The 27,057-nt window shown below is 48.4% G+C and overlaps 1 protein-coding gene across 4 annotated transcripts in view; it reads left to right on the top strand.

The window, feature by feature from the left end:
- The window catches only part of LOC143781753 (alpha-1-antitrypsin-like), a 59,755-nt gene that overhangs the window by 5,772 nt on the left and 26,926 nt on the right, over window positions 1-27,057 (top strand). Inside the window, exon 1 of one of the 4 annotated variants that reach the window (XM_077268573.1) lies at window positions 17,819-17,958. The exons of the other annotated variants lie outside the window; for them this stretch is intronic. The gene's annotated coding sequence lies outside the window, so the exon portion shown is untranslated. Of the gene's footprint in view, window positions 1-17,818; window positions 17,959-27,057 lie in introns of those variants that run through there. 4 annotated transcript variants of the gene reach the window in all.

Below are 27,057 nucleotides of genomic sequence, written 5' to 3'. Positions count from 1 at the left end.
CCATCTTGGCACAAAACGTCCGCCAAAATCTAGACACAAACTGGGATCCCCTGTCAGAAACGATATTCTCCGGAATCCCATGCAAACGAACCACGTTCTGAAAAAATAAAGGGACCAACTCAGAGGAGGAAGGCAACTTAGGCAAGGGCACCAAATGAACCATCTTAGAAAAGCGGTCACACACAACCCAGATAACGGACATTTTCTGTGAAAGCGGGAGATCAGAAATAAAATCCATGGAAATGTGCATCCAAGGCCTCTTCGGGATGGGCAAGGATAACAACAACCCACTGGCCCGAGAACAGCAAGGCTTAGCTCGAGCACACACTTCACAAGACTGCACAAAGGTACGCACATCCCTAGACAAGGAAGGCCACCAAAAAGACCTGGCCACCAAGTCTCTAGTACCAAATATTCCAGGATGACCAGCCAACACAGAAGAATGGACCTCGGAGATGACTCTACTGGTCCAATCATCCGGAACAAACAGTCTTTCTGGTGGACAACGATCCGGTTTATCCACCTGAAACTCCTGCAATGCACGTCGCAAGTCTGGGGATACGGCGGACAATATTACCCCATCCCTAAGGATACCAGTAGGCCCAGAGTCTCCAGGAGAGTTAGGCACAAAACTCCTGGAAAGAGCATCTGCCTTCACATTCTTTGAACCTGGCAGGTATGAAACCACGAAATTGAAATGAGAAAAAAAACAACGACCAACGAGCCTGTCTAGGATTCAAACGCCTGGCAGACTCAAGGTAAATGAGATTCTTGTGATCAGTCAAGACCACCACACGATGTTTAGCACCCTCAAGCCAATGACGCCACTCCTCAAATGCCCACTTCATGGCCAAAAGCTCCCGATTACCCACATCATAATTGCGCTCGGCGGGCGAGAATTTTCTAGAGAAGAATGCACATGGCTTCATCACCGAGCCATTAGAACTTCTCTGTGACAAAACCGCCCCCGCTCCAATCTCGGAAGCATCAACCTCAACCTGAAAAGGAAGTGAAACATCTGGTTGACACAACACAGGAGCAGAAGAAAACCGGCGCTTAAGTTCCTGAAAGGCCTCCACGGCCGCAGGAGACCAATCAGCAACATCAGCACCCTTTTTAGTCAAATCAGTCAAAGGTTTAACAATACTGGAAAAATTAGCAATGAACCGACGATAAAAATTAGCAAACCCCAAGAACTTCTGAAGGCTCTTAACAGATGTAGGTTGTGTCCAGTCACAAATCGCCTGAACCTTGACGGGATCCATCTCAATAGTAGAAGGAGAAAAAATGTACCCCAAAAAAGAAATCTTCTGGACTCCGAAGAGACACTTTGAGCCCTTCACAAACAGAGAATTGGCCCGCAGAACCTGAAACACCTTCCTGACCTGTAGAACATGAGACTCCCAGTCATCAGAAAACACCAAAATATCATCCAAATACACAATCATAAACTTATCCAGATATTCACAGAAAATATTGTGCATAAAGGACTGAAAGACTGACGGAGCATTGGAGAGTCCAAAAGGCATTACCAAATACTCAAAATGGCCCTCAGGCGTATTAAATGCGGTTTTCCACTCATCACCCTGTTTTATCCGCACCAGATTATACGCACCGCGAAGATCTATCTTAGTGAACCACCTAGCCCCCTTAATGCGAGCAAACAAATCAGTCAATAATGGCAATGGATACTGATACTTGACTGTAATCTTATTCAGAAGGCGATAATCTATACAAGGCCTCAGGGAACCATCTTTTTTTGCCACAAAAAAAAAACCTGCTCCCAGAGGGGACGAAGATGGACGAATATGTCCCTTTTCCAAGGACTCCTTAATATAATTCCGCATAGCAGTATGCTCTGGCAGTGACAGATTAAACAAACGACCCTTAGGGAACTTACTGCCAGGAATCAATTCTATAGCACAGTCACAATCTCTATGCGGAGGGAGCGAATTGAGCTTAGGCTCCTCAAAAACATCCCTATAGTCAGACAAAAACGCAGGGATCTCAGAAGGAGTAGATGAAGCGATTGAAATCGGAGGTGCATCATCATGAACCCCCTGACATCCCCAGCTTAACACAGACATTGTTTTCCAGTCCAGGACAGGATTATGAGTTTGTAACCATGGCAGACCAAGCACTAGTACATCATGTAAATTATAAAGTACAAGGAAGCGAATCACCTCCTGATGAACGGGAGTCATGCGCATGGTCACTTGTGTCCAATACTGCGGTTTATTCATAGCCAATGGTGTAGAGTCAATTCCCTTCAGAGGAATAGGAACTTCCAGAGGTTCCAGACTAAAACCGCAGCGTTTAGCAAATGACCAATCCATAAGACTCAGGGCAGCGCCCGAATCCACATAGGCATCGACGGAAATGGAAGACAGTGAAAAAAATCAGAGTCACAGACAAAATGAACTTAGGCTGCAGAGTACCAATGGCAAAAGATTTATCAACCCTTTTTGTGCGTTTAGAGCATGCTGATATAACATGAGCTGAATCACCACAATAGAAACACAATCCATTTTTCCGCCTATAATTTTGCCGTTCACTTCTGGACTGAATTCTATCACATTGCATAGTCTCAGGTGTCTGTTCAGAAGACACCGCCAACTGGTGCACGGGTTTGCGCTCCCGTAAACGCCGATCAATCTGAATGGCCATAGCCATAGACTCATTCAGACCTGTAGGCGTAGGGAACCCCACCATAACATCCTTAATGGCCTCAGAAAGACCATTTCTGAAGTTTGCAGCCAGGGCGCACTCATTCCACTGAGTAAGCACCGACCATTTCCGAAACTTCTGACAATATATCTCCGCTTCATCATGCCCCTGAGAGAGGGCTAATAAAGCCTTTTCAGCCTGAATCTCCAGGTTAGGTTCCTCATAGAGCAATCCCAATGCCAGAAAAAACGCATCCACACTGAGCAATGCAGGATCCCCTGGTGCCAATGCAAATGCCCAATTCTGAGGGTCGCCCCGCAGGAAAGATATTACAATCTTGACCTGTTGAGCAGGGTCTCCAGAGGAGCGAGATTTTAAAGAAAGAAACAATTTACAATTGTTCCTGAAATTCAGGAAGGTAGATCTATCTCCAGAAAAGAACTCTGGAATAGGAATTCTAGGTTCAGACATGGGAGTGTGAACAACAAAATCCTGTATGTTTTGAACTTTTGCCGCGAGATTACTCAGGCTGGAAGCCAAACTCTGGACATCCATGTTAAACAGCTAAGATCAGAGCCATTCAAGGGTTAAGAGGAGGTAAGAAGCAGCTAGACAGCAATTAAGGGCTAGGCAGCAAAACTCTGAAGGGAAGAAAAAAAAAAAAAAAAATAACCCTTAAACACTTCTCTTTCTCCTGCTTCAGCCCAAACAATTAACACTTTGTGGGCCGGCTATACTGTCATGAATCCCAATGACTAGGGATAGCACAGGACAAGCAAAGTACAAATATATTACGGACGAGCTCTAGGGTGATGGAACCTGGGCTGACTGCTGCCCTACGCCTGACAAACGCAACTAGAGATAGCCAGGGAGCGTGCCTACGTTGGTTCTAGACGCCACGCACCAGCCTAAGAGCTAACTAGCACTGCAGAGAAAATAAAGACCTCACTTGCCTCCAGCGGAATGAACCCCAAAAGATATAGTTGCCCCCCACATGTATTGACGGTGAAATGAGAGGAAGGCACACACATAGAGATGATATATATAGTTTTAGCAAATTGAGGCCCGCTGTAAACTAGAAAGCAGAACGATACAAAAGGGGACTGAGCAGTCAGCAAAAAACCCTAATCAAAAAAACCATCCTGAGATTACAAGAACCCATGTGCCAACTCATGGCACATGGGGAGAACCTCAGTCCACTAGAGCTACCAGCTAGCATAGAGACATAATAAGCAAGCTGGACAAAAAAACCAAACAACTGAAAATCAGCACTTAGCTTATCCTGAAAGATCTGGGAGCAGGTAGGCAGGAACCAAACAGAGCACATCTGAATACATTGATAGCCGGCAAGGGAAATGACAGAAAGGCCAGGTAAAATAGGAAACACCCAGCCACTGATGGACAGGTGGAAACCAAAGGCCGCAACCCACCAAAGTCACCCAGTACCAGCAGTAACCACCAGAGGGAGCCCACAAACAGAATCCACAACAGGTCCCGCAGCTTCCAACATAATAACATACTATTATATATAATAGCACCACATATAATAGTATGTTATTAAATATTTTACCACATTTTTTTGCTTCAAATATTTTTTTCCCTATTTTCCACCTCTAAAACCTGGGTGCGCCTTATAGTCCGGTGCGTCTTATAGTCCGAAAAATACGATTCTGAAAAAAAAATTCTCAATATGATGCCTGCAGCGCCTGCGCAGTATCATCTATTAGCGATCCGATAGATGCTACTGGGCAGGCGCTGCTGGCGCCATATTGAGAAAGATTTTTTTTTTTCAGAATCAATATATGACTAAATAAAACAATTTAATGCATACTATAGATGCGATCATGCTGCAGCACAAGCTCCGCCGCCGGCACCTGCCTGCTGAATGTGATTTTTTTTCTTCAATACATATAAAAATCAGTGTGTGTAACGAATAGAAATGGAGGTACAGATGTTGAAGTTCACATTCGTTTTTATTGTAGTTTAACGTGGAACATCGGGACCACGGACTGGGGGCTCCGAAGGGGGCATAACTACGTGAGCCCCAGGCACCCGTGGTAAGACCCCTTGAACAGGGTCAGAATGGGATGCCTGGTGGACACAGGTGCTACCTCCAGTTAGACTCCGGACTTGTGGTAGCTGACCCAGCGGGACAGATGGACAAGCAGGGTTAGCAGGTGATGTAGAGCTAACCGGTGGGTACCGGTGGTATGGGTAGAAGCTGGTTCCAGCGGTACTGACGTTGTCCAGAGGTACCGGTAACTGAATGGCGGGACAAGACAGAACCGGAGTAGGCAAATCGGAGGTTGTCCATGAAAGCCAGGTAACGGGTAGCAGATAGTCTGTGGAGACAAACAGTGTAAACGGAGCACTGGCAGAGAACTTCAGAAACAGAAGCACATGCTAGCAGAAAGCGGAAGTTAGCAACAGAGGATACTTGTTGCTCTGGCACCCTCCCTATGGTGGAGGGGCTAGAAATAGTGATCATTAACATGCCATTAGTCAGAAGCACTTTTTGGAAAATGCGCACTGTCTCTTTAAGAGACCGAGAGCGAGCGCGTGCGACCTAAGCACACAGCACGAGAACCTGCTGGTTGCGGGCCAGGAAGCAAAGAAGGAAGGAGAACCAGAGGCTGTGTCAGGACAGCATGGAGCCAGCTCAGAACGGGAGTCCCGACGGGGACCCGGCAAAGGTACAGGGACTGGACCGGGTGTAACATTATGTTAAATAGGGAGCAGATCAATGATGGATCAGTGACCTCTCATAAGTCATCAGTATGAGTAACTAAGCAGAACACCACATCATGCCCCGCCCAAAGGCCTCACACAGCCCTGCCCACATGCCACCGCCATGCCGCCCTGCAGCACGAGCATATAATTAACTGAAAACTGAAAATAAAGATTAAACAACCACAAGATGGATTTCAACAGGTATCCCTGTAATCAGTATAACAGCGCCGACCTGACACTGTCTGTAGTTGCTGTGCACAATCCTGCTGACAAGTTCTCTTTAAAGAGGACAAGTCAAAAGGGAGCAGGTTCTTTTTCTGTATAATTCCCGCTGAGAATTGCATTCTTTCTTTTTTCTAAAATCTGACATGTTTCCAAAGATATGTGTCTTTGTATTTGGTGCTGATCTTTATGGTTTTTAAGATGGTCTTTGAGGACAATTCTCAATCACAGGGAAATTATGCAACACAGCTCAAGACACGCCTCCAGAAATTTTTTTGAGTCACGCCCTTTTTCTAAAAACCATAGAAATTAACATTAAATAAAAAGGCCCCACATCTCTGGAGACGTATGGCAAATATTAATAAAAGAAAAACATTTCATACTCAGAGGAGCAACGGGAATAACATCAGAACAAAAACTGATGGTGCTAAGGACTGACCGGAGTTGGAAAAGTGATATTGCAACTACTAGGGGCAGCACCAGCAGAAGCATAGTCAGAGAATCGCCAGAGGTCAGTACATGGAGCAGCAGTGTAGTTGGAAGGATAAACAGGTAACATAATCAGGAATAGCCAGAGGTCAGTACATGGAGCAGCAGTGTGATTGGGAGGATAAGTAGGTAACGTAATCAGAGAATCGCCAGAGGTCTGTACATGGAGCAGCAGTATAGTTGGGAGGATAAACAGGTAAGGTAGTCAGGGTATAGACAGAGGTCAGTACATGGAGCAGCAGTGTGATTGGGAGGATAAGCAGGTAGCGTGATCAGAGAATTGCCAGATGTTGGTACATTTATCAGCAGCGTATTTGGAAGTATAAACAGGTAACATAATCAGGAATAGCCAGAGGTCGGTAAATGGAGCAGCAGTGTAGTTGGGAGGATAAGCAGGTAACATAGTCAGGAATAGCCGGAGGTCAGTACATGGAGCAACAGTATAGTTGAGAGGATAAACAGGAATCATAGGATATAGCCAGATGTCAGTATACAGAGCACCAGTATAGTTGAGAGGATAAGCAGATAACATAGTTAGGAAAAAGCCAGAGGTCGGTACATGGAGCAGCAGTATAGCTGGAAGGATAAAAACAGGTAATGTAGTCAGGATATAGCACAAAAAAATGGAGGGCACCACCAATATCAAAAGGATCACCTGTGGCATGTCAAAAAAATGCTAAGTAAATAACTAAGAAAAGGAGACATGTAAAATACAGTGATCGATCACAATAAATAATCACAAAATTTTTATTAGTAAACACAGAACTACAAACATTAAAACTACAGAAAACATAGTATGCCCATAATACGGCTATGTCCTGCCTCTCCCCATATCCAAAATGTGTGCCCTAGTAGTTGAGCACATAGCATAACACCATGGTCAGTACGAGAAATGACTGGTTCAGAATCCCAGTAAAAATATACATGCAGACTGGTCCATTTATATGGATACACCTGGGTGAGCCATTTATAAAGTTACATCCAAAATGGCCGACTACAAAATGGCCACCATGGTCACCACCCATCTTGAAAAGTTTTCCCCCTCCCATATACGAATGTGCCACAAACAGGAAGTTGGTATCACCAACCATTCCCATTTTTTTTAGGTGTATCCATATACATGGCCCATCCAGGTTTATCCCCATATATGACCCACCATTTATATATATATACACATGTACTGATGCACTCTAGCCTACCCCAGACAAAACAAAAGTACTCATATAGCCATATGAAACATACCCAAAAGTAGTGAGGCATCTGTAAACAAGTAAGCCAAGATAAGACCATGACCCTGGTATTGTCGAAGTCTCTAGGGAAAGAGGGAGATACATCCCCCTGACACTCTTACAGTCCCTTACCTTTTTCCCCCCAGCGCGACCACCCAAACTCATTCTCCCAATTAAGACAGAGACAAAGTTTCTTTGGAATTATGAAGGCCACAGCAGCCTGTTTATTAAACAAAATAACAGTTAACAATTAATGTAAAAGCATACATTTCAAAACTAGGGGAAGTCCTTGGAGCCCAAAAGAATCTGGTGATTTTTTAACCATACCGCGAACATAACTCAGACCATATTTTACTCCCAGCCGTTGTAAGCCTGGCTCGGGAGCACCAAAAACCCCACAAGAGGGTTCACTGTTCGCGGTAAAAACGTGAGATCCGACCACCCCTGCCGGAACTCCCCACCACCAATCACCAGATCCGAAACATAATAAACTTCAAAACAGAGGAGCCATATACCTATGGACCCCCCAAACCAATTTCAACCAACTCCAAGGACTCCCCCCAACCGCCCCGGCCGCAATGACCCGAAAAGGACCAAATGAATACTATAACTACCCGCTCACCGCGAGTAATGTAACCCCACAGACCACAAACCAAAAACAGGGCGGGAGGGAGGGATGCTTTCAGTGCTGGTGAGCGGGAACTGACCGGCCCCCGCCCCCTGACACTTCTCTAACCCTCTCTTCACCTAGCTCCCCGCCCCCTAATCTGTTAACCCTTTTGGCCCCCGCCCCCTCCTCTCCAACCCATTGTCATGCTGGCCTCCGCTTAGCCGTGGGGGGGAGGGGGCGGCTCGCTCCGGCCTGTCCTTGACCCTGGTATTGTCGAAGTCTCTAGGGAAAGAGGGAGATACATCCCCCTGACACTCTTACAGTCCCTTACCTTTTTCCCCCCAGCGCGACCACCCGAACTCATTCTCCCAATTAAGACAGAGACAAAGTTTCTTTGGAATTATGAAGGCCACAGCAGCCTGTTTATTAAACAAAATAACAGTTAACAATTAATGTAAAAGCATACATTTCAAAACTAGGGAAAGTCCTTGGAGCCCAAAAGAATCTGGTGATTTTTTAACCATACCGCGAACATAACTCAGACCATATTTTACTCCCAGCCGTTGTAAGCCTGGCTCGGGAGCACCAAAAACCCCACAAGAGGGTTCACTGTTCGTGGTAAAAACGTGAGATCCGACCACCCCTGCCGGAACTCCCCACCACCAATCACCAGATCCGAAACATAATAAACTTCAAAACAGAGGAGCCATATACCTATGGACCCCCCAAACCAATTTCAACCAACTCCAAGGACTCCCCCCAACCGCCACAACGAAAGGCCTTTGAATACCTTAAAGGCCCGAGACCCCACCCGACCGAAGAGCTATGGCCTTCTCGATGCCCTCCTGCAACCCGAGAGCCCAAAAATCAATTCCGACAGCATTCAAATGAACGCCGTCCGCCAACCAATACTCCCCCCGTCCTGATTCTAGTTCAAAATGTCTGACCGCCACGCCCCCATTCCTAACAACAAAGGCAGACACCGCCCTGTTCACCTTTATGCGGGCTTTATCAATTTTTTGCAAAGACCGCATGTGCTTCCACCGTTTCCGCGGCACAATTTCGGACCAGACAATAGTCAAACCCGAGTACAAAACCCACAGACGCAAACAGTCCTGTTTTATGTCTCTAATCAACTCCCGAAAAGGTCGGACCCCGAGATCGTTACCCCCCACGTGCAGAACCAAAACATCAGGGGCTCTGTCCAGTCTCGCGCTGTTCTGGATCTCCCGCAACACGCGATTCCAGGCCATACCCCGAAAACCGAGCCACCGGATGACTGCAACACTCCGATCAAAGCCCAGTTGCCTGCCCTCCGTCCGAACGTCGGCTCGCAGAGCTCCCCAGTGCACGTACGAGTGTCCAAGAATCCATACCAATAAACCTTGGTGATCTGGAAAACAAAATACAAACTTAACAACTATCACCTACTGCAGCAAAAAGCTCCCTCAAGCCTATAAAACCCCACCTACCACCCCTTGTGGCCGCACGTAACTCCTAAAGCGGTTGGAGCGCCACCTACCGATCCTACGAATGGCGGAATCCCCCAATCCCCCAATTGCAGCTTCAGTTGCAGCTCCTATCCGGAAGGAGTGAGGGGCGAAGCAAGCCCCGTCCAAACCCACCGAGGAAATTGCCTTCTTGAAAACCGCCGTGAACTGGTATCGAGACAAACAGGAACCGTCCTGGTGACATAGCAAAACCCCATCCCGCCTAGGCCGCAGGCCCCAAAAGATGCTAAGGCAAGAGACAGGACACATAACGGACCCCGCAACTGAGCCCACCACAATCCTGCTGCCCCGCCCCTCCTGATCCGACTTTGACCGTCGCAACCATAACTCCACCTGGCCTTCCGCCAACAATACGTCCCTGGCCAATAAACCCCCCGGCCCTTTTTTGTTTGGTGCCACCAACTCTCCTACTCTAAATGCCCCAAAAAAGGCCAAAGAAAACGCCAGCCGAAATAAACAAAGCTCAAAAAACGAAGAACACAGCGAAGACAATGCTTCGCCCAATTTTTCCAAAACGTTAAAAGACACTGGCCGCCTTGAATCTGTTCCTCTGGGCCGCCGCCTAAAACCTTTTACGGCCCTCTGCACAAAAAAGGACTTGGTGATATCTTCCTGACACCGCAATTTGCAACCAAAGGCCAGAGCCGCCATGACTCTTGACACTTTTGCAGGAGACCAACCCTCTAATGCCCCCCGGCTCAACCATGACAACAGGATCCCGATCTGATCCTGGTGGCTCCACCCACCAGATGCCGCCGCCAGCAAAACCTCCCACTCCCGCCAAATTCCCTGATAGGCCTCCCAGGTTCTGGGAGCCAACGACGCCTTAATCAATGCCTGAGCGTCCCGGACACCGCTAGCCAAAGTTCTGGAGGGCACTCCAAACCGACCATTTCCGCCTCCGGGGCCAATGACCGAAAGCGATCGAACTGTAAACGAGAAAGAGAGTCAGCGATAGAGTTATGAACTCCAGGCACATGCGACGCTGTAACGTGCGCGTTCAAAGTCAAACACAACAGCACCAAACGCCGTAACACGCAAACCACTGGCGGCGATGATGCAGACAAACTATTAATCGCGCACACCACCCCCATGTTATCGCAGCGAAAACGAACACGCCTGTTCCGAAAATTATCTTGCCACAAGTGCACAGATACCAAAATAGGGAAAATCTCCAGGAGAGCAATGTTACGAACAAGACCGGTAGAAATCCAACTCGCAGGCCACTTCGCCGCGCACCATTGCCCTTGAAAATAAGCTCCGAAACCCGAACCTCCGGCTGCGTCAGTGAATAACTCCAACGACTCGGAGTCGTTATCAATCACGCCCGACATAAACAACGACCTACCGTTATATGACTTCAGGAACTCACTCCACACTGCCAAATCCTCCTTATGCTCAGCTGATAACCGCACGAAATGGTGAGGAGCCTTAACTCCAGCCGTAGCGCTAGCCATCCTTCTAGAAAAAACTCGCCCCATTGGCATGACTCGACAAGCGAAATTAAGTTTCCCGAGCAACGATTGCAGGTCCTGCAACGGCAACTTACGCAGACGACCAGTCCGCACAACATCTTCCCGCAGGCCCGTCAATTTGTCCTCAGGCAAACGAAACTCCCACCTCACGGTATCAATGACTATGCCTAAGAAACACAAGCACGTACTGGGGCCTTCCGTCTTGCCCGGGGCCAGCGGGACCCCGAACCGCAAAGCCACCCATTCAATCGCACTCAAAATCCTTGCACAGCAATCGGACCCCGCCGGGCCGATGCACAAAAAATCATCTAGGTAGTGTAGGACCGCATCACAACCAGACACGTCCCGTACCACCCATTCCAAAAATGAACTAAACGCCTCGAACAGTGCACAAGACAGCGAACAACCCATGGGTAAACATCTGTCAACAAAAAATTTATCCTCCCAAAAACATCCAAGAAGTCTAACGCTAGACGGATGAACCGGCAACAAACGAAAAGCGGATTCTATGTCCGTCTTTGCAAGCAGGGCGCCCTTTCCGCATCTCTGCACCCAAACAACCGCTTCATCAAACGATGCGTAAACAACCGAGCACAACTCAGGATCGATGCCGTCATTCACCGACCTGCCCTTAGGATACAACAGGTGTTGAATAAGGCGAAATTTACCCGCTTCCTTCTTAGGGACCACCCCCAGAGGGGAAACAACTAAGTCCTCAAACGGAGCGTGGTCAAAAGGGCCAGCCATGCGGCCTAAAGCCACCTCTTTACGTAACTTCTCTGAAACCACCCCAGAGTTTAACATGGCTGAACGCAAATTTTTCCTAACGACGGGAACCGCAAAAGGAGGTGCCGGAATAACAAAACCTTCCGTAAAACCGGACAATAACAGTGCCGCCTTTTCCTTATCCGGGTACCTACTTAGATAAGGGACCATCCTTTCCACCCTCACCAGAGTCTCCCCCATGGGAATTACCTGAACCTGATTTTGCCTTGCCCTTCTTAAAGCATTTTGCGGCACCGTGAGAGGAACCACTACAGTGGGAACACAAATGTTTAAATCTACAATTGCTTCCAAATTTGCACTGTCCCTCATTGAATTGCCAGCAGACGCCCAACTTCTGTCCGCCTGCCTGACCGGCGTTGCCTGAGGAGCTCCCTGCACTGGACTGAGATCCATGGCCGGACCCACCGGCCCCCCCTTGAAAGGGATGGCCGAACTTGTACTGCGCCATCACGCGCAACCAGAGACCAATATCTTTCTGGTCCCACCTAATGGCCGGCCGAACAGCTTTTCTCTGCCTAAACTGCTCATCGTACCTCAGCCACGCCTGACCGCCATACACCCTATGAGCCTCGCTGATGGAGTCCATGTAGCAAAATAGCCCCGAGCAATTCTCCAGAGCCTTCTCGCCAATAACACTGGCCAAAATGGCAAACGCCTGAAGCCAATTAGCAAAAGTCTGAGGAATCAAACGCCAACGCCGTTTTTCTTCCTCCTCCTTTTTTAAATCCTCCTTCTTCCCCTTGTCAATGTTAAATTTCTCTAGGGGGAGCAGTGAAAAAATTTCAACGTACTCGTCCCTGCTAATCTTCTCCCTGACCTCTTTTTTAAGATGCGCCCCCAACGGGCCCTCAAAACACACGTAAACTTCACCGTGCGCCCTATCATCCAAATGAACCCTACACTCCTTCTCAGTCTGCACAGAAACTGAAACTGGCTCCGCAACCTCAGCCTGCACTGCTGCTGCACTAACCGGACTCCGTGATACACCAGACCAAGCACCTAGAAAACCCTGCGAAGCCACATCACGATCCAATCTAGCTAGCAAGTTCTGCACATTAACCAAAAGCTCCCGAACCCCTGCCGTTTCACAGCCGCCTGCTACCCCCGCCGCAGCTACACCGCTAAGCGCTCCCTGACCCCCACTAAGCGCAGGCGCACTAGCATCAGAAAAACACACACGAGACACAGACGCATACTCACCGGGCTGCAAGGGATCTGTGGTCCCTCCAGCCGGAGTGCTGGTATCCGGACATCCACGGACGGCCCAGTCCGCCACCGACCCGTCCAAAGGTGTGCCTTGTGGGTGTCCATCAGACCCGCTGCTCCGGGACGCCGCTGGCCCGTGGGACCCCGGATTCGGACTTCACGCGAGAGGGGGAGACGCCGCCTGGACCGGCGAGGGCACATCCAGCTGACCGGCGCCAGCCGCACTCCAGGCCGCCGCAGGAGGCTGTCCGCTCCAAAGCCCTGGAGCAGGGGGACCCCCTGCCGCTGTTGTAGGGGCCGACCCGGCGCCGTCCTGCCTCGGGCCGCCCGCCCCGGTTCCATCCACGGCTCCTCTAGGCCCCGCTCGCACCGCCGAGGCAGGCCGCGCGGCGGTACCGGCACCGCCGCGGCCTCCCGCTGCTCTAGGCCCCAAGCGCTGCCCGGCGCGTCTAGGCTCCGCCCCCACCGCACCACGAGGTGAGGGCCTTCCAACCGCCGCTGCGCCCCGCCTGGCAGTCGGATTCCTCCCAGGCCGGGGCCTGCTCGCCATCGCTCTTACCGGCGCCCGGCCTGGAGGGTCCCGGGAGGGGCTCCTACGCCTGCGGGGGGCGCTAGGCCCAGGATCCGGCGATAGGCGCTCGGGGGGCCGTGTCCGCCGAGCCCGCCGATCAAGATGGGGGACCGCCGGCGGGGATCCGCTGCCGCCGGCGCCGCCATCCAGCAAGTGGGCCACCTGTGCCTCCAGCCATCCAGGAGGCCGGGAGGCTGCAGCCGCCCTCAGGCTCAGCAGCACCGCATCCACACTGGACATGCTGCTGCTTTCAGTGCTGGTGAGCGGGAACTGACCGGCCCCCGCCCCCTGACACTTCGCTAACCCTCTCTTCACCTAGCTCCCCGCCCCCTAATCTGTTAACCCTTTTGGCCCCCGCCCCCTCCTCTCCAACCCATTGTCATGCTGGCCTCCGCTTAGCCGTGGGGGGGAGGGGGCGGCTCGCTCCGGCCTGTCCTAGAATTATGGCACCTGAGTAGCAAAAAAAAATCCGTAATATTGGATCAGGTTTGCCCTACAGGCTGGAGAGTCCTGTACTCAATGACTGGAAAGAAGGTAGAAGGTAGGGCAGAAGTTGAGGTGTTGGACTTGAGGTGTAGTTCTGTTGATCCAATATAAATAAAGGGTGGGCCATGTATATGGATACACCTGGGTGGGCCATGTATATGGATACTCCTAAATACAATGGGAATGGTTGGTGATATCAACTTCCTGTTTGTGGCACATTAGTATATAGGAGGGGGAAAACTTTTCAAGATGGGTGGTGACCATGGCAGACATTTTGTAGTCAGCCATTTTGGATCCAATTTTATAAATGGCCTACACAGGTTTATCCATATAAACGGCCCACCCTGTACATCATATACTTAGAACCGTGAACTTGCAGGAAGCACTAGTCACGCTCAACCGTAAATTATGTATCTCAGCCTCCCCATGGACTGCACTTAGCACCTTATCATTGCCCTGCCACATGACCACCTGGATTCTCTGGGCTAATTCTTTCACTAGATGCAAAAAAAATCTCCTTACGTGCAGCAGGTATAGGTTTCTTTGATATTCATTGGCTTCATGGATATGTTTCCTCTATCCATCTAAAATTGATTACTGACCATGATGGATATGTTGACTTATATTTTTCCTGATAAATTGGGAGTCATTGTTTTCTGGTATCCACAGGTCTAGCTGGCAGCATATTTGTATTGTATCTAATGAATAGTCAGTAGGGTTTGTCAGTGTTATTGTATATTTGACCACGGAGACCAATATATCCTATACCTGTACTCATCATATGGGTCGTGTATAAGTTCCGATATAACAATTTACACTCTATTGATTACCTGGGGAGGACAATTTTTGTTCTTTTTTGCCATGTGGGCTTTTAAATGTTTTTAAATTGTTTGTTTTCCTGTGCCTTTTTTTATTGAAATACTTGATAAAATTAATTAGCCATGGTTGATCCCTTTGTTATGCATATCTCTTCTCTTGGTTTTGTTTGTACCTTCTTATATGCATATGGCTAGCCCTCCTTCTTTGACACATGCTGTTATGTATCTCATAACCAAGGAAGCTCCTTATTTGGTGCAAGCGCAGATGACATGAGCTGCACTCCATAATGATCAAGGAGCATATATAGTCACTGACAGAGGTATCAAGGATAACTACTTAGCATCTGCGCACAGTGAGCTTGGTTCAATGCTTGCCCAGTATGAAAGGGCGATCTATGTTAGGAGGAAAGGAAAGAGTCAAAGACATGCGCTTGCATGATTGATATTATTGAAAGACCATGGTCTACTGCAGATAGAACAGATGTTCATCTGCTGCTATTTTATTAAGAACCCATTTGGACAAAGGGGGATGAAAATAGAATTAGTCTTGCCAGTAATTCGGTTTCTAGGAACCTTCCACCTCAGCCACTTCTGCCACTTCGGAGGATGTCCTCCCCACCCTAACAGGGGACAGGAACAAAAAGAGGTTAAATATCCCTCCCCTTCCTGCAACCACCAGTGTTTTCCTGGACACATTAGCTTGTATAGTTACCACAAAAGTGCAGGAATCATCCAATAAGAACATCAGATAGGGAGTGACATTAGTGCTGTCGTGGAAGGTTCCTAGAAACCGAATTACGGGTAAGACTAATTTTCTCCAGTCACCTTCCACGACAGCCAATTTCGCTAATTTTTCTAGGGAGGGATCACGGCCTGCAGAACTTATCTGCCAAATGTTAAATCCCTATTGAAATTTAGCGTGTAATGTCTGGTGAACGTGTGGATAGACGACCAGGTGGCGGCTCTGCATATCTGCTCTGATGAAGCATTCTCCCTCTCTGCCCATGATGATGTTGCCATCGCAAGGGTAGAATGTGCCTTCAGTGAAACAGGTGGATCCAGTTTCAGTGATGAGTAGGCCAGGCAAACAGACTGATGCAATTCACGATTGTGTTCTTTGCCGCCTTCTTGCCTTTATTCTGTCCTGAGAACTGGATGAATAGATTCTGGTCAATTCGCCAGGCTTCAGTCTGTTGTAGGTAAAATAGGACCACCCTGCGAACGTCGAGTGTGTGGAAGGTCTTATCCTTAAGGCCCCGTCTCACATAGCGAGATCGCTAGCGAGATCGCTGCTGAGTCACAAGTTTTGTGACGCAACAGCGACCTCAGTAGCGATCTCGCTATGTGTGACACGTACCAGCGATCAGGCCCCTGCTGCGAGATCGCTGGTCGTGTCGGAATGGCCTGGACCTTTTTTTTGGTCGTTGAGGTCCCGCTGACATCGCTGAATCGGTGTGTGTGACACCGATCCAGCGATGTCTTCACTGGTAACCAGGGTAAACATCGGGTTACTAAGTGCAGGGCCGCGCTTAGTAACCCGATGTTTACCCTGGTTACAAAAAAAACAAACAGTACATACTCGCCTTTCGGTGTCCGTCAGGTCCCTTGCCGTCTGCTTCCTGCTCTTACTGAGCCACCGTACAGTGAGAGCAGAGTGCAGCGGTGACGTCACCGCTGTGATCTGCACTCACTTTCCGGCCGGCAGACAGTCAGAGCAGGAAGCAGACAGCAAGGGACCTGACGGACACCGAAAGGCGAGTATGTACTGTTTGTTTTTTTTGGTAACCAGGGTAAACATCGGATTACTAAGCGCGGCCCTGCGCTTAGTAACCCGATGTTTACCCTGGTTACCCGGGTGCTGCAGGGGGACTTCGGCATCGTTGAAGACAGTTTCAACGATGCCGAAGTCGTTCCCCTGATCATTGGTCACTGGAGAGAGCTGTCTGTGTGACAGCTCCCCAGCGACCACACAACGACTTACCAATGATCACGGCCAGGTCGTATCGCTGGTCGTGATCGTTGGTAAATCGCTATGTGAGACGGGGCCTTTAGGGTTGGAAGGATTTGGACAGAATGAGGGCAGCACAATATCCTGATCCCTATGGAAGTTTGAGACCACTTTGGGTAGAAAAGAGTGATCTAATCTCAGGATAATACTGCAGTGAGAGTCAGATAAGGTTCCTGTATCGACAGGGCCTGCAATTCTCCTATACGTCTAGCAGTAGTAATTGCAACTAAGAAGACAGCTTTAAGGGTCAAGTTCTTTATGGTCATAGATTTTAAAGGCTCAAATGGATCCTGGGTTAGGCTGTTAAGCACGATATTGAGATCCTAAGGTGGCACCTGACTACGGAGTTTAGGACAAATCCTGGCTGCCGACGCCATAAAGCGTTTGATCCAGCGGTCGCTGGCCAAGTCAAGATCATAAAAGGTGCTAAGAGCTGATACTTGCACTTTTAGTGTGCTAGGAGTAAGGCCAATTTCTAGACCTTTCTGTAAAATGTCTTAGACCGGTGCTATATTGGGATGGAAGGGATCAGGATTTTTTTGGGAGCACCAGGACGAAAACCTTTTCCAAACCTTGGCATAGATGGCATTGGTTATTGGCTTTCTGATAAGGTAATCCAAACCCTCCAGAAAAGCAGAGAGCCCTTTGGCTCTCAGAATTTCAGCCTCAGTAACCATGCTGCCAGGTTCAGTTTGTGTACGTCCGGGTGTAGTAGAGGTCCTTGGTGAAGGAGGTTGACTTTTTAGGTAGAAACCAGGGGCCTTCCTGAGCCATGTCCAGTAGGGCACTGTACCGGCTCCTCCCGGGCCACCGAGGGGTGATTAGGATTGTGGGGACTCGGTCTGTCCGGATTTTTTGCAATGTCTTTGCCAGCATGGGTATGGGTGGAAAGGCATATGCGAGGTTGAAATTCCACAGTTGTGCGAACGCATCTATTCCCTGCGCTCTGTGTGGTACAGGGAGAAGAATGTCTCCACTTTCGCATTTTGTCTGTTGGCAAATAGGTCCACCTCTGGAGTCACCCATCTTGAGGTTAGAGACAAGAAAACTGCTTGGTCCAGACACCACTCCCCTGGATGGTTGTCTTTCTGGCTGAGGAAGTCTGCCTGGGTATTGTCTGACCCTCTCAGATGTACCGCTGTGACTGAGGGTAAGTTTTTCTCTGCCCAGGAAAAAATCCTGTCTGCTACTACCTTAAGGGTACCGTCACACATTGAAATTTTCATCGCTGCGACGGCACGAATCGTGACGTCGCAGCGTCGTATAATCATCGCTCCAGCGTCGTAGACTGTGGTCACACGTTGCAATCACGGCGCTGGAGCGATGCCGAAGTCCCCGGGTAACCAGGGTAAACATCGGGTAACTAAGCGCAGGGCCGCGCTTAGTAACCCGATGTTTACCCTGGTTACCAGCGTAAACGTAAAAAAACAAACCGTACATACTCACCCGTCGGTGTCCTTCAGGTCCCTTGCCGTCTGCTTCCTGCTCTGAGTGCAGCCGTACACTGAGAGCAGAGCGCAGCACCGCTGCGCTCTGCTCTCACTTTCCGGCCAGCACTCAGAGCAGGAAGCAGACGGCAAGGGACCTGAAGGACACCGACGGGTGAGTATGTACGGTTTGTTTTTTTACGTTTACGCTGGTAACCAGGGTAAACATCGGGTTACTAAGCGCGGCCCTGCGCTTAGTTACCCGATGTTTACCCTGGTTACAAGCGAAGACATCGCTGGATCGCTGTCACACACAACGATCCAGCGATGTCAGCGGGTGATCAAGCGACGAAAGAAAGTTCCAAACGATCTGCTACGACGTACGATTCTCAGCAGGGTGTCTGATCGCAGTAGCGTGTCAGACACAGCGATATCGTAACGATATCGCTAGAACGTCACGAATCGTAACGTCGTAGCGATGGAAATTTCAATGTGTGACGGTACCCTTAGAGTGGCGTACTTTGTGCCTCCCTGGTGAAGGAGGTAGGCCACTGTGGTCATGTTGTCCGAGTAGACATGGACGTGGTGATTTCGGATGATGATTGTGAAGAAACCAGATTGTATCTTAATTGCCCAGACAACCATGTTTTTGCAAAAACCAGGGGAGCTGGCTTTTTGTCTGTATATTGGCTTGTGAATTTGGGTGTTTGCGTCTGGTGGGTCAAGAGGACAGACTTGCCAACTGATATACTATCTAACATACTGTGTAAAGGTACCGTCACACATAGCGACGCTGCAGCGATACAGACAACGATGCCGATCGCTGCAGGGTCGCTGTTTGGTTGCTGGAGAGCTGTCACACAGACATCTCTCCAGCGACCAACGATGCCAAAGTCCCCGGGTAACCAGGGTAAACATTGGGTTGCTAAGCGCAGGGCCGCGTTTAGTAACCCGATGTTTACTGTTATGATCCTTAGTGGCTGAGGATCACAGAACTGACTAGCTAAGTAACTGAACATAGGACGAGCTCTAGGGAGGTGGTAACTGGACTGACCGCAATCCTGATCCTAACCGCACACACTAAAGGTAGCCGGTGAACGTGCCTGAATTCCTAGACGTCTCGACGCAGCCTGAGAAACTAGCTACCTCTAGAGAGAAAGCAAAGACCTCACTTGCCTCAGAGAAATAACCCCAAAGATATAGAAAAGCCCCCAACAAATAATAACGGTAAGGTAAGGGGAAAATACAAACGTAGAAATTAAACAGATTCAGCAAATGAGGCCCGCTAATACTAGATAGCAGAAGATAGATAGGAAACTGTGCGGTCAGTAGAAAACCCTATACAAAATATCCACGCTGAGAATTCAAGAACCCCCACACCAACTAACGGTGTGAGGGGAGAAACTCAGCCCCCTAGAGCTACCAGCAAGCGAGGAAATCACATACTAGCAAGCTGGACAAAAACTAATAATAAACCAAGAAACATATTGAACACTGATAAGCAAAAAATTAACAAACAGAAACTTAGCTTCTCTTGGAGAGACTGATAACGAAGGTAGTCAGGAGAGATCAAAATAGCACTGAATACATTGACAGCAGGCAACAACTGAAAGTCCAGGTGAGCTAAATAGGAAACCAACTAGCAGATAACGAGACAGCTGATCCCAGCCACAGACCCGCAGAATGACAAAAAGAGCCACCAGAGGGAGCCCAAAGATAGCACTCACACAGTACCACTTGTGACCACAAGAGGGAGCCCAAAAACAGAGTTCACAACAGTACCCCCCCATTGAGGAGGGGTCACCGAACCCTCATCAAAACCCCCAGGGCGATCAGGATGAGCCACATGGAAGGCATGAACCAAATCGGCCGCATGAACATCAGAGGCGACAACCCAGGAATTATCCTCCTGACCATAGCCCTTCCACTTAACCAAATACTGAAGCCTCCGTCTAGAAATATGAGAATCCAAGATCTTCTCCACCACGTACTCCAATTCGCCCTCAACCAGCACCGGAGCAGGGGGCTCAACAGAAGGAACCACAGGCACCACATACCTCTGCAACAAAGACCTATGGAACACATTATGAATGGCAAACGACGCTGGGAGGTCCAAACGAAATGACACAGGGTTAAGGATTTCCAAAATCTTATAAGGACCGATGAAGCGAGGCTTGAACTTAGGAGAGGAGACCTTCATAGGAACATAACGAGAAGATAGCCATACCAAATCCCCAACACGAAGTCGGGGACCCACACCGCGACGGCGGTTGGCAAAGCGCTGAGCCTTCTCCTGTGACAACTTCAAATTGTCCACCACATGGTTCCAAATCTGGTGCAACCTATCCACCACAGAATCCACCCCAGGACAGTCAGAAGGCTCCACGTAACCCGAGGAAGAACGAGGATGAAAACCAGAATTACAAAAAAAAGGCGAAACCAAAGTAGCAGAACTAGCCCGATTATTAAGGGCAAACTTGGCCAATGGTAAGAAAGTAACCCAATCATCCTGATCAGCAGAAACAAAACATCTTAAATAAGTTTCCAAGGTCTGATTAGTTCGCTCGGTTTGGCCATTCGTCTGAGGATGGAAGGCCGACGAAAAAGACAAATCAATGCCCATCTTAGCACAAAAGATCCGCCAAAATCTGGACACAAACTGGGATCCTCTGTCAGACACAATATTTTCAGGGATGCCGTGCAAACAAACCACATTCTGAAAAAATAGAAGAACCAAATCGGAGGAGGAAGGCAACTTAGGCAAGGGCACCAAATGGACCATTTTAGAAAAACGATCACACACCACCCAGATGACAGACATTCTCTGAGAGACTGGAAGATCCGAAGTAAAATCCATGGAAATGTGCGTCCAAGGCCTCTTCGGGATGGGCAAAGGCAAAAGCAAACCGCTGGCACGAGAACAGCAAGGCTTAGCCCGAGCACAAATCCCACAGGACTGCACAAAGGAACGCACATCCCGCGACAAGGAAGGCCACCAGAAGGACCTAGCCACCAAATCTCTGGTACCAAAAACCCCAGGATGACCTGCCAACACCGAAGAATGAACCTCGGAAATAACTCTGCTGGTCCATCTATCTGGGACAAACAGTCTCTCTGGTGGACAACGGTCAGGTCTATCCGCCTGAAATTCCTGCAGCACTCATCGCAAATCTGGGGAAATGGCAGACAAAATCACTCCCTCTCTGAGGATACCAGCCGGCTCTGAAACTCCCGGAGAGTCAGGCACAAAACTCCTAGAAAGAGCATCAGCCTTCACATTCTCTGAACCAGGCAGGTACGAGACCACAAAATCGAAATGGGAGAAAAACAACGACCAACGAGCCTGTCTAGGATTCAGCCGCTTGGCAGACTCGAGATAAATCAGATTTTTGTGATCAGTCAAGACCACCACACGATGCTTAGCCCCCTCGAGCCAATGTCACCACTCCTCAAATGCCCACTTCATAGCCAACAACTCCCGATTACCAACATCATAATTCCGCTCAGCAGGCGAAAACTTTCTTGAAAAGAAAGCACAAGGCTTCATCACAGAGCAATCAGAGCTTCTCTGCGACAAAACAGCCCCTGCTCCAATCTCAGAAGCATCAACCTCGACATGAAAAGGAAGAGAGATATCAGGCTGACATAAGACTGGAGCTGAAGAAAACCGGCGCTTCAGCTCCCGAAAGGCTTCCACGGCCGCAGGAGACCAATTAGTCACATCAGAACCCTTCTTGGTCAAATCCGTCAAGGGCTTAACCACGCCAGAAAAATTAGCGATGAAGCGACGGTAAAAATTAGCAAAACCCAAGAACTTCTGAAGACTCTTAACAGATGTAGGCTGAGTCCAGTCATGAATAGCCTGGACCTTGACTGGGTCCATCTCAATAGTAGAAGGAGAAAAAATAAAACCCAAAAAGGAAACCTTCTGTACTCCGAAGAGACATTTTGAGCCCTTCACAAATAAGGCATTGGCACGCAGGACCTGAAATACCATCCTGACCTGCTTCACATGGGACTCCCAATCATCAGAAAAGACCAAAATGTCATCCAGATACACAATCATAAATTTATCCAGATATTCTCGGAAGTTGTCATGCATGAAGGACTGAAACACAGAAGGAGCATTAGAAAGTCCAAAAGGCATCACCAAGTACTCAAAATGGCCTTCGGGCGTATTAAATGCTGTTTTCCATTCATCACCCTGCTTAATACGCACGAGGATGTACGCACCACGAAGATCTATCTTGGTGAACCAACTGGACCCCTTAATCCGAGCAAACAGATCAGACAATAATGGCAAAGGATACTGAAATTTGACTGTGATTTTATTTAGAAGACGATAATCTATACAAGGTCTCAGAGAACCATCCTTCTTGGCCACAAAAAAGAATCCTGCACCAAGAGGGGAGGAGGACGGGCGAATATGTCCCTTCTCCAAAGACTCCATTATATAACTCCGCATAGCGGTATGTTCTGGTACAGACAAATTAAAAAGTCGTCCCTTAGGGAACTTACTACCAGGAATCAAATTTATAGCACAATCACAATCCCTATGAGGAGGCAGGGCACTGGATCTGGGCTCATCAAATACATCCTGGTAGTCTGACAAAAACTCAGGGACCTCAGAAGGAGTGGAAGAAGCAATTGACACCAAAGGAGCATCGCCGTGAATCCCCTGGCAACCCCAACTTGACACAGACATAGCTTTCCAATCCAGGACTGGATTATGGGCCTGCAGCCATGGCAGACCCAACACGACAACATCATGCAAATTATGCAGCACAAGAAAGCGAATCACCTCCTGATGTACAGGAGTCATGCACATGGTCACTTGAGTCCAATACTGAGGCTTATTCTCAGCCAATGGTGTAGCATCAATTCCCCTCAGTGGAATAGGGAATTTTAAAGGCTCCAGGACCAAACCACAGCGCCTGGCAAATGACAAATCCATCAGATTCAGGGCAGCACCTGAATCCACAAAAGCCATAACCGAGTAGGATGACAGAGAACAAATTAAAGTAACAGACAAAATGAATTTAGGCTGTATAGTACCAACGGTGACAGATTTAGTGATTTTTTTTAAGCGCTTAGAGCATGCTGAGATAACATGAGCAGAATCACCACAGTAAAAGCACAACCCATTTTGACGTCTATAACTTTGCCGCTCAATTCTGGTCAGAATTCTGTCACATTGCATAGACTCAGGTTTCTGTTCAGAAAACACCGCCAGATGGTGCGCAGGTTTGCGCTCCCGCAAACGCCGATCAATCTGAATGGCCAAAGCCATTGAGTCACTCAGACTTGCAGGCGTGGGGAACCCCACCATAACATTCTTAATGGCTTCAGAAAGACCTTCTCTGAAATTTGCAGCCAGGGCACACTCATTCCATTGAGTAAGCACCGACCATTTCCTAAATTTTTGACAATACACCTCTGCTTCATCCTGACCCTGAGAGAGGGCCAGCAAAGCCTTTTCTGCCTGGTTCTCAAGATTAGGTTCCTCATAAAGCAGTCCAAGCGCCAGAAAAAACGCATCCACATTCAGCAATGCAGGATCTCCTGGCGCCAGGGAGAAACCCCAATCTTGAGGGTCACCACGTAACAAGGAGATAACAATTTTAACTTGCTGAGCGGAATCACCAGAGGAACGAGGTCTCAAAGAAAGAAATAATTTACAATTATTCTTAAAATTCAGAAACCTAGATCTATCTCCAGAAAACAACTCAGGAATAGGTATTTTTGGCTCTGACATAGGACTGTGAACAACAAAATCCTGTATGCTTTGTACCCTTGCAGCAAGATGATCCATACTAGAAGTTAGACTCTGAATATCCATGTCTGCAGCTGAACTCAAAGCCACCCAGAGATTAAGGGGAGGAGAGAAGCTGGACAGACTGCAGCAAAGGAAAAAAAAAAATTGCACTCAGGACTTCTCTTATCCCAATTCTGCGATGCATTAAACACTTTCGGGCCTGCTGTACTGTTATGATCCTTAGTGGCTGAGGATCACAGAACTGACTAGCTAAGTAACTGAACATAGGACGAGCTCTAGGGAGGTGGTAACTGGACTGACCGCAATCCTGATCCTAACTGCACACACTAAAGGTAGCCGGTGAACGTGCCTGAATTCCTAGACGTCTCGACGCAGCCTGAGAAACTAGCTACCCCTAGAGAGAAAGCAAAGACCTCACTTGCCTCAGAGAAATAACCCCAAAGATATAGAAAAGCCCTCAACAAATAATAACGGTGAGGTAAGGGGAAAATACAAACGTAGAAATGAAACAGATTCAGCAAATGAGGCCCGCTAATACTAGATAGCAGAAGATAGATAGGAAACTGTGCGGTCAGTAGAAAACCCTATACAAAATATCCACGCTGAGAATTCAAGAACCCCCACACCAACTAACGGTGTGAGGGGAGAAACTCAGCCCCCTAGAGCTACCAGCAAGCAAGGAAATCACATACTAGCAAGCTGGACAAAAACTAATAATAAACCAAGAAACATATTGAACACTGATAAGCAAAAAATTAACAAACAGAAACTTAGCTTCTCTTGGAGAGACTGATAACGAAGGTAGTCAGGAGAGATCAAAATAGCACTAAATACATTGACAGCAGGCAACAACTGAAAGTCCAGGTGAGCTAAATAGGAAACCAACTAGCAGATAACGAGACAGCTGATCCCAGCCACAGACCCGCAGAATGACAAAAAGAGCCACCAGAGGGAGCCCAAAGATAGCACTCACACAGTACCACTTGTGACCACAAGAGGGAACCTAAAAACAGAGTTCACAACAGTTTATCCTGGTTACCAGTGTAGAATGTAAAAAAAACAAACACTACATACTTACCTTCACGTCCCCCGGCGTCTGCTTCCTGCACTGACTGAGCGCCGACCCTAACAGCAGAGCGGTGATGTCACCGCTGTGCTGTACTTTCGCTTTACGGCCGGCGCTCAGTCAGTGCAGGAAGCGAACGCTGGGGGACGCGAAGGTGAGTATGTACTGGTTTTTTTTTACATTTTACACTGGTAACCAGGGTAAACATCGGGTTACTAAGCGCGGCCCTGCGCTTAGTAACCCAATATTTACCCTGGTTACCAGTGTAAAACATCGCTGGTATCGTTGCTTTTGCTGTCAAACACAATGATACACGGTGATCGGACGACCAAATAAAGTTCTGAACTTTATTCAACGACCAGCGACATCACAGCAGGATCCTGATCGCTGCTGCCTGTCAAACTAAACGATATCGCTAGCCAGGACGCTGCAACGTCACGGATCGCTAGCGATATCGTTTAGTGTGAAGGTACCTTAAGTCTGTAAGGGTACCGTCTCACATGATGATTTACCAACGATCACGACCAGCGATACGACCTGGCTGTGATCGTTGGTAAGTCGTTGTATGGTCGCTGGGGAGCTGTCACACAGACCGCTCTCCAGTGACCAACGATGCCGAGGTTCGCTGGTAACCAGGGTAAACATCGGGTTACTAAGCGCAGGGCCGCGCTTAGTAACCCGATGTTTACCGTGGTTACCAGCGTAAAAGTAAAAAAAAACAAACCGTACATACTCACCATCTGATGTCCGTCAGGTCCCTTGCCGTCCGCTTCCCGCTCTGACTGAGTGCCGCCGTACAGTGAGAGCAGAGCACAGCAGTGACGTCACCGCTGTGATCTGCTCTCACTTTCCGGCCGGCAGACAGTCAGAGCGGGAAGCGGACGGCAAGGGACCTGACGGACATCAGATGGTGAGTATGTACGGTTTGTTTTTTTTTACTTTTACGCTGGTAACCACGGTAACCATCGGGTTACTAAGCACGGCCCTGCGCTTAGTAACCCAATGTTTACCCTGGTTACCAGCAAACGCATCGCTGGATCGCTGTCACACACAACGATCCAGCGATGACAGCGGGAGATCCAGCGACGAAAGAAAGTTTCAAACGATCTGCTACGACGTACGATTCTCAGCAGGGTCCCTGATCGCTGCTGCGTGTCAGACACTGCGAGATCGTAACGATATCGCTAGAACGTCACGAATCGTGCCGTCATAGCGATGAAAATGCCACTGTGTGACGGTACCTTAATAGTGACTGTATTGAGTGTGTTAAGCTTTGTTTATTGATGTGTGCTTATATGCTAATAGTGCTACTTAATCCCATCACCATTGTTTACCTTATCTTGATGTTGGAATGAAAGACCCTGGGTAATTCTAAAAATAGCTTACATGCCTTGGGTATAAAAAGACTCAGAGATCACATCCTGAGGGACTGAAGTAATACACAGCTACTAGCTCGACATTCTGCAAACCACACTACAGACAGGAGAAAGGACTGGAGCCAATTCATCATGGCACCATCACGAGGGACACTGATCTATGTTTCTATAGGAAACAACCCAGGGGTTTTCGGCTCCAGTTGGAAGGACACAGATCTGATCCAGTGACCATCTCTGAACCATGGATATGTTTGGAGAAAGCCAGGTATTGGACACGCTGGTCGCCTGGTTCCATGGAGATGTTCAGATAAGCCAGGTGGTGGCTCTCGTGTCAACTGGCTTTGGACCTTGTCTGGACTCTATGGACAGTTCTTGGTCATCTCCCTATGCTTGTCGTTACCTCTTCTCTGTGCTTTCATCCACAGGTGGAGTAGCGACCCTGGGAGCTCTGACATCATGTCATACTGGAAATATGTGGAGACGCAGTGACCTTTTATATGCGCCCATGTAACCAAACAATTCCAGCCATGGTGGGATTGTTCTGTTTGCTATTGTGTGTTGTGGTTCAATAAAGTATTGCCACACTGTTTTACCTTAACCCTGT

Source organism: Ranitomeya variabilis, chromosome 1, assembly GCF_051348905.1.
Source record: "Ranitomeya variabilis isolate aRanVar5 chromosome 1, aRanVar5.hap1, whole genome shotgun sequence".
In the NCBI taxonomy this organism is placed as follows: Eukaryota; Metazoa; Chordata; class Amphibia; order Anura; family Dendrobatidae; genus Ranitomeya; species Ranitomeya variabilis.
Note: the sequence above shows the minus strand (reverse complement) of the source record. Positions and strands in the feature narration are given on the sequence as shown.